Raw genomic sequence first — 17,219 nt, 5'->3', positions numbered from 1 at the left:
ACACAAAAATGCATCCACACAGATTCTTGCATAATTACACCCTCTGGTTTGAACTCTAGATTTGAGGCTTTGGAGGTCTCAGAGGGAGAGAGAAAAGAGGATGGGTGGGGGATTGAAAACGAGAAAAAAGACTGAGAGATAATGTGAAAGCCATGATAAGAAGGCACAGAAAGACACGTGAGAGAACAAAGAGGGATAGCAAGTAAGGTCGGGTCTTGGCACAAAGAAACATTCCCTCATGCAAGAGTTGTGCTTCCTTCTCAAGCTCTCCATTAGTGAGGCAGATCCTTCGGGGCATTTGTGTGCTCCTCTCTTGAAACAGGGAAGAGCTGATGTTACCAAGACTATTAATTGAAAAAACTGGCTTGTTGTCCTCAATGATACATTTTATATTGTTATTTGTGAAGTTTTTCGAGTACACCCAGTATTGGCTGGTAGCAAACTATTCTGACTTCTGCTGTTGCTGTAATCTTTAAAGAAAATAAATAAATGATAAAACGCAGGCCTGTTCAACGGCCATATTCATTAATCAGATCTCGCTGCTGATTGCAATGACTGTTTCTTTTTATTTTTAAACCATAGAGACGTGAAGATCTTTCAAGCCTCACACACTTGGTAACAGTGAGTCTGACAGAGGTTTTCTTTGGCTCCAACCACTGTTTGCTCAAAGCCTGAAAGTCTATATCACTTCTGCTAAGGAATTTGTAGATGTTGAGAGGTATGTGTTCGTTTAAGAGAGGTCTTCTGTTGTTTTTGGTTTAGCTTACAATAACTGTCAGGTTATGACGTGTTCAATTACAGTTGGAAAGAAACCATCAAAGCCAACAACATGCATTTATATTCATTTGTAACATATTATGTGGTGGCTAATGGTGACACTATCCATTTAAACCAGTTAGGGGATATTGATTGTTTGACTGACCCTCGACAACATAAAAAGAGCTTGGGCATGTATGACAAAGAGGGTTCATCCCATCAAAAATGTGGACATACTTTCTCTTTTAGTTGAACGACAAAGTATGTCCAAACTTTTGACTGGTACCGTATTGCACTTAAAACACACGCATGCTGCAGATGAAAGCTGTGGAAGTGATGAGAGTGAAATATGACAGTAATTGTGCAAGCCAAACAAACAAACATTTTCAATATTATACAATCTTCAAGAGAACTGCAAAATTTAGTGGTGAATCATTCAGAAGCCGCTTTATGGATGCGGAAATGATGTTGGAAATACTCAAGTTGCAGGACTTTCTTTTCACGGTCATGTTCACGGTCAGGTAATGATTGGTGGTTGATGGCATTCCCCTCACTGCAGATTTTAAGTCATCATCAAATGATGGGATCTACCCTGCTACTATGAAGCCTAATTGCTTACATGTGGTTAGGATTTTGTTCTCTAATTAAGAAAGTGATTCACACTCCTGGATTGAAGGTTGACTGCGTATTGGTAAATACACCACAAAATTGACAACACTTGAAGTACCACTCATGGCATTAAGTGGCCACATGTGTCCTAGTGACCAAACCTTCAGCCCCATTAAACGTTTACCAAACCTCTGCTCTGCACCTCATTCATTTACTGTACAGCATGAACGTTACAGCTGAGTAAACGACTGCTACCCGTGTTTCATGGCATTTTACTGGGGGTCTGCAGTTGAATATATGTATCCTCGTGTGTAGCACCTGATGCACTGAACTCACCAATTGTGGAAGGACCTGCTCATTGCAGTCAGAAATAAACATTAACTCCCCACGTTCCCCGCTTTTACTCATTAAGATTGATTTGAAAAACAAATGAAAAGAAACCATACACAGTTTGGAAGACTCTTCTCTTGCCACCACCAGTGAACCAACATCACATCTGTCCTGGCTGTGAACAGAATGACTGGATTTGGGAAAATTAGCATGCTTGATGGATGGTGTATCAAATCAATGACAAATGACCGTTCATGCTGGGATATAAAAATATTTACCATAACCATAAAATATATACTGTCATTCTTCATTTCATTGCGCATACGAGTGGCACAGATCTCAGTCCGGTGCGGTTGCGTTCCTTCAAGCCCTGACTCTCCTTTTTGGTATCATATGGCAGATGGAGACAATCTAAGAACACACTGTGCAGGAAGCAGAGTCCAGAGATTAGCTAAATTCAAGATTGGTCTTTTTTCACACAGTAAAAAAAAAGATAAAAGACTGCTCTCACATTCTGGTGGAAAAAAAACAGCTGGTTATGCTTTTTGAACTGAAAGCACATGTCTCAAGGAACCACTTGCGTCACGCACAAACATGTAAACGTTCCTCAGAGAGTCCACAGTGGCTACAACTATTTACATTAGTTCGCCCTTAAAAGTATTAGCTGAGTAATGTGGGTATGTGCTGATCGCTTCATGATCTTACCCGGTCTACACAAAGGGAAGATCTCTCCATACATGCCCATCCCACACTTTTATACACTATTCAATTTGTAATAATCAATACCTCTTTGAAAATAGTATCTTCATGATGATGTGGAAATAACAAGATGCTGCTGTAAGACCCTTTTGCAAAATGTAATACTACAACAACAAAAAACTATAAAGAGACCAAAACCACCTCTAAACATGCCAATAGATACTCCTAATGCCTAAAATGCCCTATTGAATCAGAAAAAAGACATAAAATTACAACAATTCCAAAGAATTATTGGAATATATAATTTGCCCATTTCATCGTTTATTTGGTGCAGCAGGGGTTTTATTATTTATGTGTTGAGCCAGGCTGTCATATCACACATGCAGCATAAATAAAGTCCTCTGAAGTTTTGATTAATGCTATCTTGAAACCGAGTATGAAAGCCCAGAGGCACATTTTTTCTAATTTGACACAGAAACACTAGGATGGAAAGTAAAGTTGTGGTTGTGGTTGGATTGATGGATGTGTGTTTACATCTGCCTCAAACGCTGCTCTTTGGTTCAATACACCGCCTTTCCAGGAAGAATTTTACTGAAAGAAGTTTCAGGCAACGGTTGGTCTCATGTAACCATCATCAATGGTGTTCCCAAACCTAAAATAAGCTTAAATATTAATAGACCTCAAACTTGGAGTGCCTTGCTTGAAACGTCCCCGAACCCTAAGTTGTTTTAAGGGGTCACAAGTGTTTCACCTGTATGTCCAAATGTAGTGACACATTTAACGTAATGTTCACAGTTCATTAACTGTTGCAGTTTCAGCTGCTGTTATACGCATAACATGAAACAGACACACTTCAGTGTATCAATTATAAACTAAAAGGAGTAAAATGTTAACAAGTTATTTAAATTAAGAGGCAGACAAAGGTCCTTCAAGATGAAGCATTTACTAAGCTACTAAAACTCCCATTTAAGAACCCCCTTTTATCTAAAAGAAACGGCCTTCCTTTCTCTTCAGTATTCTTTTCTGTGGCACTTGATCAAAAGTTCCCTCTCTGGACAAAACAGTTACAACTATAAACAGCGGCAGATGAAGTACCAAACTCATGCCTTTCCAAGTCTACAGAAAATTGTAAAAGTTTGATTTTGTTTGAACAAAAGTAAGCCCTTTCACAGGCTACTTATTGTGTTAACCAAACACTGTAATGTATTTGGTGCACTATTTTTTTACTGCTACAATTTCGCCTTGGGGCTTTTGATCCTAGACTCTTTGGATGCATGACAGTGAAAGAGCCAAAGTTGAATTGGCGCCTTTGTTTCTGTTAGCATGTATCTGGGTTAACTCATTTAGCATGTTCTATTGACTTGAGGCCTGATTTGCCATCATTTGCATCGTTTGAGCCTCAGCTCCAGGGCCGAGTTTGATCAGCTTCCATAAACCCGATAAACTCAAGAGTCACTCAAGAGTTTAAGTATAAAAACACCATCCATTTTTAGAAGTAAGTGTGCCCACATCACTCTGTATTTAAGTGCCTTTTAAAGAGTAGAGGGTTATTTTTTGACCCTCAATCACATACATTTATGGCAGATGGCAAGACGGCAGGTAGGCGTTCAGGTAGATGTTCACAAAAGATAAATGCAGTAACTGGTGAGAGAGCATTTGAATTACTGAATGATGGATTTAATTACAATGATTTCCTTTGGGCTATTAGATTTGCAGATGTAATCACTGGCTTTGTTTTCACTGGCTTTACAATAACCCCAAACAGCCTTTTTGGTCAATGTTTTACCTTGGTTTAACAGCTTCAGATTTACTTTGATTATTTTGAAAAAAGCCAGATACTCCACTTATGAAGCTAGAAATAACTGTATAATGAAAATAATGGCATCATTGTTTTAATGAAAATTCCTTTTGAATGCACAGTGAAGACATTGCTATGATTAGACCCTGTTCCAGTAACATATCAGAAAATGTTCTCCATCTTGACAACTAATAGTGGAGCAATGCTGTCTAATACTATCAACACACACAGACACCACTACATTATTACTCAAGAAAATCTTTTAATCAAATTTGGATCTTACTGAGATTACAAAACCCTCTTAATCTAACCTTTTAGGGTTTAAGGCACTATTTGGAGCAACTTTATCTCACTCTCGATGACACGCTACATTAGATACGGAGCTGAAAGCCGCAAATTGTCGTGTGCAAGTAGCTGGCAATATTTAAATATATGAGTCAGCTGGGTGTTGAGAAAACCACCTCCCCAGTCCTCCCCAGTCCTCCCCAGTCCTCACCATTTCTCACGACTCCACCTTTCAGCTTTGGATGTCACGCTGTTTTTATACACCTCAGCCAGACCTGTGGTTGCACTTAAATATTAAAAACCCTTCCTGTTCTCCATGATTAACTTAAGCTTAAATTCCTCTTGTGTGTGTGTCTGAACTACACCTAAATGTTTGGAAATTGCCTCTGCAAATACAAGCGTGTCTGGAAATACGTGTCTATGTATTTATCATGTGTTTATTGAAGGGACTCCCCTCATTGCACAATAACTACTCAAGAACTATCGTGACTTTTGAGAGATGAGTCCAAAAATCAAATATGATACAGTATCTACTGTATATATATATATATATATATATATAAAAATATACACCCTTTGCACTGTCACCTGCTTTAATCAGTTAAAGAATGGTGGCTTAATGCCGGGAAAGTAAGCATTCAATTATTCAATTGCTTGAATGTTTTAAAGACTTGTTAACCTCTGTATGCTTGACTGAGGACAAGGTCTCACTTTTAGGATATATTTTTAACCACCGATGTTTACTTAATATTTTGTAATCTAGTATGCACTCCAGACAAAGCAGGCTGCCAGAGACAGGGACAGATTTGGTGCTGATCTTCTTGTCAGTTGTTGGATAAAGCGATTAAGGGAACACACTGTCTTCCTCCCTTGTTAGATTGTCCTGTGTGAGCATGTGTTGATAATCTTTAGAGCCTGTTACTATAGCAACATAATATATACTTGTCCCTCACATTTTTATGAAATAACGTTAATGTAAACAAGATAATTCAGCAATATTTGAATCCAGTTACTAGGTTTATGTTTAAGGCAAGGCTATTTCATTTGTATAGCACATTTAAAAAACAAGTCAATTCAAAGTGCTTCACATCAAAAATGAAAAACATCCAAGCGTAAAGCGTAGACATTTACAAACAGTTTAGAACATTGATTGAAACAACAGTCCAACACATGGAATATCTATTTATTGTAATGGTTATTTTGGTTTTCTGATTCAGCCAATTAGTACTTTTGGTCATTTTAACAGTCTGTTAAACACATCCTACGCACAGTTTGACGGAATTAACAGAAAATAAGATGATGGAAAACCTTAAATAGTACTTTCATGTCACTGTGGACAAGTTTGTCTTTTTGAGAATTCCCCTTGCTCCCTAGAACACTTTGTGAAAGTGGTTTGGTTGCAGTTTAAAAGCTTCCCGGTCTTCTGCATTAGTTTCTTGGCAGCGCAGCGTGTTTGTCTCATGTAGAGTCTTTAGCGGGTGACCGAATGACGGATTTTAACATCGACGTCTGACACACAAACACAAACACATGTTAAATCACTTCTCAAGTTCTAACTGCCAGGTGACCTCAGCTTACCTTTGAGTTTAGCTTGAGTCTGCCTCGTCTGAGCAGCAGTGGAAGAGGAATTGAGATTGTTTACATAAAAAGTTATGCATTGTGAATTATAACACCGATGTGTACAAGTACTCCATTATATTTAAGTTTATGCTTTTACTTTTATCAGCAAATATGAACGTACTCAAGCTGGTTGTTATCACTATTAAAGCAGTAGTTCATGTACTGCCCAGTAGTATTATCCTCAAATGATCATCTGTTCCTGAGGCCTACGTGTATGCAAAATATGAATCAGAAAAGTAAAAGTAAGTCGCAAAGAGTTTCATACAAATTGAAGAAAGTACACCTTACACCTCTGCTGTGTTTGTGTGGAAAATGTGAGAAAAAGCACACTGTATTAAATAAATGGTAAGGTATCCATATATGGCTAGAAACAATGTACTTGCTTCTAACAACGCATACGCAGGAGAAAAGGAACAGCAGAATTCTCTGTTTGACTGATTTTATCCAAGTACAATGAAAAGATACTACAGACACACCTCCCGAGTGTCTTATAGCGCCTCTGTAAATAAGAAAATAAAACCTTAATAGGGGGCTGCTAGAAGTCCTTGGACCTTTATTTTTAAGGCTTTTTCTTCACGGTATAAATCACTCAGACAGAAAATTGAATTTGTGGTGGATGACTTATGGAATGACAACAGCAGGCTGGAGTGACCAGTGAAGGCTTGGAGCCCTTCTTGTTGCTTTAGGCTCAGCTCGTCGCGCAAGTGTGTGTCTTTTTGTGTGTCTTTAATGTAGATTTTATATTCTCTGTCTGGATTCAGAGTTACACACAGCAGCCATAATCATTCATTTCATGTATGTCGCAGACAATGATTACTCCGTGTACTGGTTATTTGTTGTATGAAAATGCTTACAGTAAATCTACACTGGTGGACGTGCAGCCGTTTGTATTACAGTTTGCACGATGATGTGTGGGCTGGGATCACGGCGTGTGGCTTCGACCTAGGATGTGCGGTTTTAAGGGCTGCTTGAAATATGGGGCCACGTCTGTGAAAGTTTGCAAAAAAGACCTACTTTGCTCTTTGCTCTCACATTCATGCTGTCAATCTTACCAAAAACTAAATAGTTCAACTGGATCGTGAGGAAGGGTGGAGAGGCACATTTCTGAGGGTTTATTGCTGGAGCATATTGATTCCAACCGGCTTTTCATTTTGATGACTCAGTAAAAGGAGATTCAGTGTACAGGGATTATTTTGCCTACGATTGAAGACGTATTAGTGTTTCTCATTAATATTTGTGTAAATACCAAAAGACTTTTGGTATTTACACAAATATATTAAAGTGTCAAAAACATGCAAGATGTGTGTATGTGTATGTGAATGACAGATGAAAGATGGACAGGCCTATACACATTGGGGATTATTGAGTCATCTCATCAAATACAGTTTATAATAGAGTGTGCTTCTTTGAAACTCACCGGTCACAAAAGGAACCACTTACTGTGTTTTCTTTTGGTTTTGCAGGATTATCTTTGTGTTATGTTTGGGGCTCTAGGACTTTGGTTTTGTTTCATGTCTGTTAGATTTGTTGCATACAAAATATTTTTTAGGGTCAGATAACATTGATCCTCTTTTACTTCTACAGCTGTTCCAAATAGTATTTCTCCCTCTTTGCCTAATACATCTCTATTTATGTTAGTCGTCATATTCTGGTTGAGGTGGGGAAGTGTCCTCTTGACTGCACAGAGAAGAACGGGATAAATCAGCATTAACTTGTCTTGTGTGTCAGAAAATAACTCGGGCCTCATATTTAAACACTAATACATGTGGATATACACTCACAGCTTTGGTAAACACCTCAGAAATCCAAATGTATAAACTCCAGTTCGGGGTTCTTGAAAGGGTACTTGAAGTATGTCTCCCCCCAAAGTAATTAAAGGCCCGACAGTCTGCAGACATCATGTGATGAGAGTTCACTAACTCATCGTGTTTTTCTCCCGTGCTGTTCCTCTTGTGCTTCCACTTTACCCTTCCCACTGTATGTTTTCTATTACTTCCCTACTGAAATTGCATGAACCTAATGACAAATCATTAAGGATTATGTTAAGCAGGCACAACTAACTGCTGTAGTTTAACACTGAAATAGTGCAATGGAAAGTGTTCTTCTTAAATTCAGACTTGGGTTAGGGCTGAAGTCATCCTTGGATATTCCCCTCTACTGCGCAAAACCTTCCTCAACTTCAAGGAATAATGTTTAGATTTTACTATCAACTGTAAACGAAATGCAGGTAGACATTAGCAGGATTCTCATTTCTTCTCAGTGACTGAATTGACATATTCTCTCCCGGTTCATCCCTATTTAAGTTGCTCAGTGGAGCGTGAGGCAAAATAATTATTCTATATATATATATATATATATATATATATATATATATGAATTTAAAATTCAGAAAATATTGTTTGAGTTGCTTTGTAGATTTTTGGCAGGCTTTTCCCGGCCTTCAGCCCGGCCTCATTCTCAGACTAACTGATGTTTACAGAGGGAGGAAAAGAATTCTGCATTGAGCTATTTCTTTAAGACCTTTAGCACCCAATAATTAAAATAAGCCAATAGTGCACCTATAAAAAGAGATCTTTCCCAGTTGAAGTCTGAAGGCCCCAATTTCATGAAGTGAGGGACAAAGGAGTTGTAATTCTTCTGTTTGGCCACTATGTAACCCTTGCTTCAAAGCCTGGGGGCTTGCTTTAAACATGATACAAGGCTAAAGGTCTTAGACAAAAAGACAACATTCAGGTTTAAGACATGTATTCTAACAGTGATGAGTAAAAATGTTGTTAAAGAATTATAGGCTGTGGTAGCAAAGCTGTAAGTTACTTAGTTGGAAATGCCAAAGATTACAGCATAGACTTTAACAGACACGTTTTTTGCTGCCCAAATCCCATTGCGAGATGGATCTTTTCTCGGAGCCCACCGACATGGCAGCAGAATGGTGCTTTCTTTCTCCTAGTGAGGAAATACAATTGGCTGATAACTAATAATGTACAATTAACAATAATCATTATCGTATCAGACACAAGTGGTCGTACTTAAATTCAAGGTGTGTGTGTGTGAGGTCTCATGCGTTAAGCAAGTGGCAATGAAACGTACCTTCAAAGTTGCCGGCAGCCTTTGAGTGGAACAGTAAATCAAATGCTGCAAATGTTCAAACTACAGCTAGCTCACTACTTGATTGGAATATGCAAGTCAATTAATTATATTCAAACACTGGATACAACAATAACGCATCAGTTCTTTACAAACAGAAGTATAACGCGTACATTAGCCATGAGGAGGTGAGACCCGGTTACCGCTGGTCACTCGTCTGGAGACGCAGGTGTGAACTGACGCACTTACAGCTGTTCACTTTTGATTGGATCACCCAAGACGCGTGTTGATGCCAGGTCTGAACAGGGCCGGTGCTGCAGTTGAGGGTGTCGTCTTCAGCTAATTTAGCCTGGCTCAGAGTCACGATGGTGAATCAACTGTTCTCCAGAGATTTGATGGGCTTGGTGGGTAATCGCAGACAGCTTGGGTAATTATCGCTATGTGCTCATCTCATCTGTCCTCCTTCCGTCACCCTGACGGCTCAGATTTCAGATATTCCTCCTCCTTCTGCATTACCTTTGCCTTCAATGTTGTCAAAATATGTGACTTCAACGCTCCGAAAGGCCAGCTTCTGTCAGAGCGCACTGGCCTCACCCACCGGCAACTAAAGCCACTACTCTTGTCGAAAATGCACATTCAGTGCAAGACTACATAGAGAGGCGGAGCTTGTCTGCTGTTACCAGTTCGAAGAAAGGGGAAATTGTAAATGTTAGAAGAGTGCACACATAAATCAACCTTCCCTTAAACACATCTCGCCATTTGTCCGTGCATACTTCCCACCGCACCTTAATTCTCACTCTGTGTCTCTCCATATTTCTCTGCTACTTCTCCCTCCACCCAAACAGCGATGACAGCAAGTGACTTATAGATAAAAGCCTCCTTATATTTTGTCTCCCCAGAACATTTGCTGGAACACATGATACGGCAAATAGCGGGAAGGGAGGGGTAAGGCAGGAAAATAAAAAGGGGATTGGGATGGATGATTGATTTCATGAAACATTGGAGCCGTTGCATAAATGTTCATTCATGCTGTTGGCTCCGGGTTTGGGATTATACTGTTTATTGGCATGTTGGACAGTTTGGCTCCCTTAGAATATCTACTGTTACCCTCTAATAATCACTACAAACTGCACATTCCAGGTCACCAGCTTTGCCTTGTTTGGGCAACATTTTAAGTGGAAATATAAGGGGACAGAAAAATCCAGCACTTCTCTTGTAATTATGACTTTAAACAAGTGTTTCTTAATGACTTAATGGAAACTATAAAGAAGTCTGCAGAGGATAAAAAGTCCAAAAGTTTTATTTCTCATGGGCTTTTCATATCCTCAAATGGATGTGTCATATTTTACATAAAGGCATTTACTGTTTGACCCAGAAATATCTTGAGCTGCTGGATTTTAACTACAACATGTGGTAATGTTATTTATGCATATAAATCTGTGCTGAAAGTTCTCACTAGCTGAAGAAAACCGATACAGTTTGAAGAACTGAGATGTTTCTTTGAAAATGTCTCACTTTGATGTCTTTTTGTCCAATGTATACAATACATTTTCTAATTCTGATCAATATCAATTCAAATGAACTTCAACTTGTTAAACAACTGTTTTCTTTCTTCACTAATTTTTGTTGGACAAAGCCATTAAGGGAACACTGCTTTCATTGCAAATATACTATATTTACGCATACATACATACGCAGATTCATTTGTTTAGACTCCGGCTGGGACCCGCGGCCTCATTCCCATGACAACACAGACTCAGAGGTTGTCCAGCACATTTGCATTGACAAAAGACAGTTGAATTTCTCTTGAAGGGGACAAACTAGATAGACTGCAGAAGTTACACAAACCTTCTACCATACAATCCTTTTTTCTCTATTATTTTACCATCTCCCCTCTTTCCTCCTGCAGCTTTTCTTCCTCCGGTCGGTCTCTCCTTCTCTTCTGGTCTGATGGGCTAAATCTGTTACTGTCCTGCTAAAGAAACGTCCTGGTCTCATCGGGTGGGACCGTAAGGACCAAAACATTGTCGTCAAAGCAGACTAGAGAGGTCACTTTAGATGCTAGGGGACAAATACAGCCTTGGTCCAGTGAAATGAAATGAAAAAAAAGAGGGTTTGAAGGATGAACCAAGGAAACCAGCTACATAAATTAGACATTTGTGAAAATCTTTGAGTCAAACTTTGAACTGAATTTGAATCATATAACAGATTGGATTTATGTTTTTGTCTTAGCTCAACATTTATTGACTGCAACTCCTCACAACTTTTCACAAACATGTAGCAAAATCATTTCACATTTATTCTTCTTTTAAAAAAAAGTGTTGGTTCTCTACGGCTTAAGCCAGCTTTTTTCAAGTCCCTCTTCTGATTGTTTCCTCTTCTGAAGAGAAACAGAAAACATGACAAAAGGGAGAAAAAAATGATTGGTCTGTAAATATGTGTTATGTAATGATAAAAAATAAACACCACGCAAACTCTAACCCCACACTGCCCAAATCATGATTTACTGTTTTTAGGAACCTATTCCCTCACCGGAGCTTTTATTCGTGCAGAATTGCCTCCAACATTGCTTCTTCAAGTAGAGGATCTAATCTGTTCTGTGTCGATGGCAAATGACCACACAGATAAACTCACTGGTAGTCCTGTAACGTCAGCATTTCACACGTTACCCCGTGGTTCTAATCACAATAATGAACAGAGAAATTACAACTTTTAACTAAATTAGTGCACAGGTCAAAACCGATATTGCAGATATAAAATCAATATTTAAATATTTATAAATGTTCTCAATTGAGTTTGACTAATCCCTTTCTCAGCTATTGTTGTCACGGATTGGGTTCATGTCTTGTTTTATTTAGTAGTTTCATGTCTCTTGTGTCCCTGGGGTAACTTCACTTCCTGCCTTGTCCTGTGATTGTCTGCAGTGTCCATGATCGTTTCCACCTGTGTCCAATCACCTGCACCTCCCTTGTGTATCTAAGCCCTGTGAGCCTGGTGCCCCTTGTTGCATCATTGCATGTTGCCTGTGTGCTCGTCTGCATGTCGACAGTTTTATCGTGTCCTCGTCTTATTTCCCCCGTTCATGGTTTTTGGAATTTCAAGATTTTGGATTTATTAAAAAGTAATTTTCGTTCAACTCTGTGTTTGAGTCCTGCCTCTGCCTACCCAAGTCCTGACAATTGTGGCCCAATATGACTTTTCATTTAGAAAAGGATCATCACTTTTTGGCCCAAATCACTGGAATTATTCAGATCCAATCCATCACATTTGACTCTGGTTTGAGGGTTTTAATCTGGGTAGCCGCAGTAGCCTGGAGCCCGATTGATATTCATCACGGTCGCGTGTCTGGAGACTGAGCAGAATGCCGCTAGTCTTTGGATGCGAGTCAGGGAAATGGACCCGTGGTTGATGGTTTGTGCCATAAATGATCCACGGTCTGACCAGAGTTGGGCCGTTTAGCAGGTGAAATAACAACCTCTGGTGAAACACACAGTTCACAGAAGATGCGTGTGGATAATTGTGCAACATCCGTCCGACGGCATGTCGTGAGTGTGTGTTATTGGGTTGGATTATTTGGGAGAGAAAAGGATCAGAACTTTGAGGGTCAGAATATTTTACATTGATGAGAAAGCAAGCGCATGAAGGTTGCTGACACACATGCACTTTTGAGCACACACAAACGCACAGTGGCCCATTCATCAGGGTCTGCGGAGTCTGGAAACTCCCCTGTCACAGCCAAACACACACAGAGAGACACACACATACGGAACGTGGGGAAAGACTGTGAGAAACAAATAAGCAGTTCGCCTGCACTATCCGTCCGTCACATTTCATATACTTTTCTAATATTGCAACTTCAATAAATAATACGTTTGTCTAACATGCAAACTTCATATAATATTATGGGTCAGTTTTCACACCATCGAAATCACTGAGGCTTGGCATTGTGTTGGCTAATTGTCATGTATGTTTTTGTATTTTTTGCTGAATTTGATTTATTCTTGGGTGTGGTATGTTTTTCACACTTTAGAAAAAGTAAGAAAATGTTTAGTGCTATTTATAAAGGCCTATTCATAAACTAAGAGTAGAAAAGGACCAAAAAAGTTTTGGGGTTAATAGTCAGAAATTACTGAACTGCTATTCTCTTAAAACGCTAACGTTAATCTGCATTTGCAGAGGTCCCTGCCATATTGCTAAAAACTGCGTTGAGTTTGATGTTGTTTAAAAGTTGTGGCTGCATTTTCAGTAATGGAAATTTAGAAGGAAAAAAACGGTGGTGTTAGTGAGAACCTCCAGCATTGGTGCATATTTCTATTCTATATATTTCTATTTCTATTCATTTCCATTCATTCATTGAGAAATAGTTTTTGACCATATGTTTGTTCTATTCTATTCAAAGCACTGACAACAAAACATTAACCATACACAACATAATGACAGAATAAACAAATTGTATTTGCCCTCCAGGATTTAGGACTTTTGCTGGGCTTCCAGCTGTTTTGCAAAACCACAGAAGTGAGAGGTCATTATCATCCCCATTCAGTTCATCATCTTATCAGTATCATCATGGACAATCAGGTTCACAGATCTGTTTTTGCCCCTAGTTGTCTTATTAAAACCTCAAAGCCATTTTCAGCCCATGATGGAGAAAAGAGTTGCTATACTACTCATGTTTATATGACTCTATGGCTGTTCATCACATTGAGGCCAACCCTAGAGCAGTATGAACTTATATTTCCAGTTCCAAAAACTTGAGGAAAACACCATGTGACTCTTCCAATCGACCCAATGAATCCGGAGTAGTATGATTAGAGCTTTGACTTTGGACGTCTAATTTGGCGGCTCCTTGATGTGATAGCAGAGTAAAGACAGCGAGAGGAGAGAAGGAAGAGGAGGGGAGGACTTGCAGTGAAGAGGATAAAATTGGAACATTGTGTGACCACAGAAAGGCCATAGATGGTTTTATTATGCCCCTCTAAAAACAAGGGGAAAGCCAGAAAAACGAAAGGGGGTTTCGGCGGCAACTTTCGCAAGCGTACAGGCCAGCTGCTGGTGCAGGGCGCAGGGCGAGTGGGGTGTGTCACTTACACGGAGGCTGCAGCAATATGCTTGCCATGCCACATCGCCAACATCAAGGGTGTCAAACGCAATCACAAACGAGGCCAAAAAGGAAAACTTACAGGGTCAACAGGGTCAGCATTTCTTTAAACAGGTTAGGAAGCATATTGAATGAAATGCAATCAAAAAATATATTTAGGTAAGCTACATTATTTTATACACATATACCAGAGCCAGATGTTTGGCATTGTTTCTTGTCTGCCACTTCATTGATGTTCAGGGTTAGGTTTCTATGCTGTGGAAACCCTCAAGATGGAGTGAAGGGGCGACGACACCTGGGGCGGTTCTTGTTTATCTTCATTGCAGGGAAAAGGCATCTCTCACAGGCGCAGTCTTAGAAAGCTGTGACTGCATCACTCATGTCTGTGATCACACGTCCCCGTCCCTTAAGAGCAGTGAGATACTGAGGCACAAAAAGGGCTGGCTGACTTGGCACCTCGCATCCCAAAGCTCTGTGCTGTCGTTTCCTTTGCTTTCCAAAAACGGACAAATTTCCAATTCAAAATAATCTATTTGGCACTTTCTCTTGACATCGCACCACTGTGTGTTAGGGTTCCTCGCCATACTCAGAATCCATCTAAGTTGGCGGTGATTTTAAGCCTTTTGCTATGATAACGTTGTCTTCCTTGAAGTGCTTATTACATGTTCCATTTCATAAGCCTACCACGCAGTATTTCCTAATGTATAAATGCATCATTAGACCTTCACATTTATTATGATGCTTCTTCTCTTGCATTTTCCCCACTAATCCGTCCTTTTTCAATGGCGTGCCAGTTAAATTAGACACAGGATATTTTCTCATGGGCCAGATATATTTGAACCGAGGGCTGGAAGTTAGTTTAACATGTCTGGCCTACATCATCATAAGCAGTCCATTAAGGGTTTAACAATTATACCAACTGAAAGAAATTGGTTGGGGAAATTTTTAGCTGTAAGGTAGCCAATAATTAGGCCTAATTTTTCAGACAGCTACTCAGATCAACTTACTATGACATAAAAACAATCAAAACAGGCATGGATTTAACAAGTTAACTAACATTACAGATGACAAAGCCACATCAAACATCTTAACTTCCGAGAATACACACAGACTGGGGTAAATTAAGAAAATATTTTTGTCTTTCTTTAGCTATTTCAATCGTATTATGCTACCCAGAGCAATAAGGTTAATTACTAAAACAGAAACCTGGAATGAAATAACCCAACGGCAGGATTCCGGGACATCTGAACCACATTTTTAGGAGGGACTGGAATCTATTGCAGAGCACAATGCAAAGATATACGTGTATTTTACACACTCGCGGCCTACATATATTTACAAAAACACACACAAAGATCATAAGATTTCAGACAACTCGCAAATGCTCTTGCATGTAAATATTAACGCAGGAAACACTTATGTGCACAAGCAACCAGTGGCATTGCATGTTCGAGGACGTGTGTGTCCGACACTTACCAGAAACTGTATTAACAATAAGAGCTCTAACAAGATGATTACATGATTATTACTGTCATGGCCCAAGCAAGAGTTCAAATCAACGAGAGGGCTGCGGTTGGAAGGAAAATTACAAGAAAGACTCGAGGAGGAGTCCTGGATGAGGATAAAGGGCTTTTGATATTTCCTTTAAATTTCAAGGATTTTCTGATTTTTAAAAGTAAGAAAGACGGGCCTGACCACTCAAAGGGACATGAATACCATGTACTTACAGTATTTACTGGTAATGTCCCCACAATGAAACCTGAATAAGACCAGGGGAATACTTTAATACTGTATGTACTTGGAGCCCTCAGTTCAAAAATATCCCACAACCTCTAGAAGACATGATATACATCTTCATCTTTCTCCCACTTTTTCCAATATTGATGTGAAGTCACATTCTTGATATATCTTTGCTCAGGGAAAAATCTCACAAAAATACCAATCTTTCTACTTCCAACAGATGCTCTCACGATCATTTGCAAAATTCAAACCAAAAAGGTTTTTTTTATCAATGGTGCATTTCACTGGACACAGAACGCAGAGTCTGATGGATGATTTAAGATTGTCGTCGGCCATTTGAAGCAGCGTCAGGTTTCCAGATGTGTGTTGATAAACTATGGACCAGATTTACTCATACTTGAGTACAGTACGCAGCCATCTGAATGGAAGCATGACAGAGTGGCCTTCTCCCCAAACCTCACGGCTGCTTTGAACCTCTAGAAGGTTTAGAGAAGCTTAGGAGCTCAGCTCACAATACGGTTACTGGTTAGCCACCAACAACCACATTCTGCTCTCTGATGTTGCCTTCAGAGGCCCAATGCAGCTGGCTGATGGTTGAGGCTTGGCCGAGCAAAGCTCTTTGTAGTGTGGCAGGTTGTAAAAAAGGGAATGTCCCTTCCCTGGATTCCTGCCCCCTTAAAACTTGTTTCTTATCAAATGGAAACAATGGAGAACTGTGACTCATTTATTTGCGCTTTGTCTCAGAAAAAGTACGTTGAGAAATGTCAAAGGCGGCAAAATATCTGTTCTGTTTGAGTGGGTAATGGCTTACTTGATGAATCAAAACCTCCATGATTTCACCGTCAGTGGACATGGGTTCAGTTTGGCCAAAATGGTTGGGTTGCTAAAGAATGCATCACAGAACAAATCCCCAGACAAGTCTTTATTTCAAGCATCGTCATTCCCATTCACACTATCTGTCTATAAGCCCCCACTGTCACCAAAACTAATTCAACAACAAATTTCCTGCCCGGTCACCTGCTTGATGAAGCCAATTAAGGTGATGAATCTGCGAAAAGGGGGCCGAAAGGGGGAGGTGGAGCGGTGCATATCTGCTTCATGTACGTGCTGGAGGTAGAGAGAAAATCATATAGGGACAGCAGGGGAATGATAGATGAACTAATTGTGTTGTGCTATTGGATAGAAGAGGCCGAGTGTTCA

Source organism: Pungitius pungitius, chromosome 11 (assembly GCF_949316345.1).
Source record: "Pungitius pungitius chromosome 11, fPunPun2.1, whole genome shotgun sequence".
Lineage (NCBI taxonomy): Eukaryota > Metazoa > Chordata > Actinopteri > Perciformes > Gasterosteidae > Pungitius > Pungitius pungitius.
Note: the sequence above shows the minus strand (reverse complement) of the source record.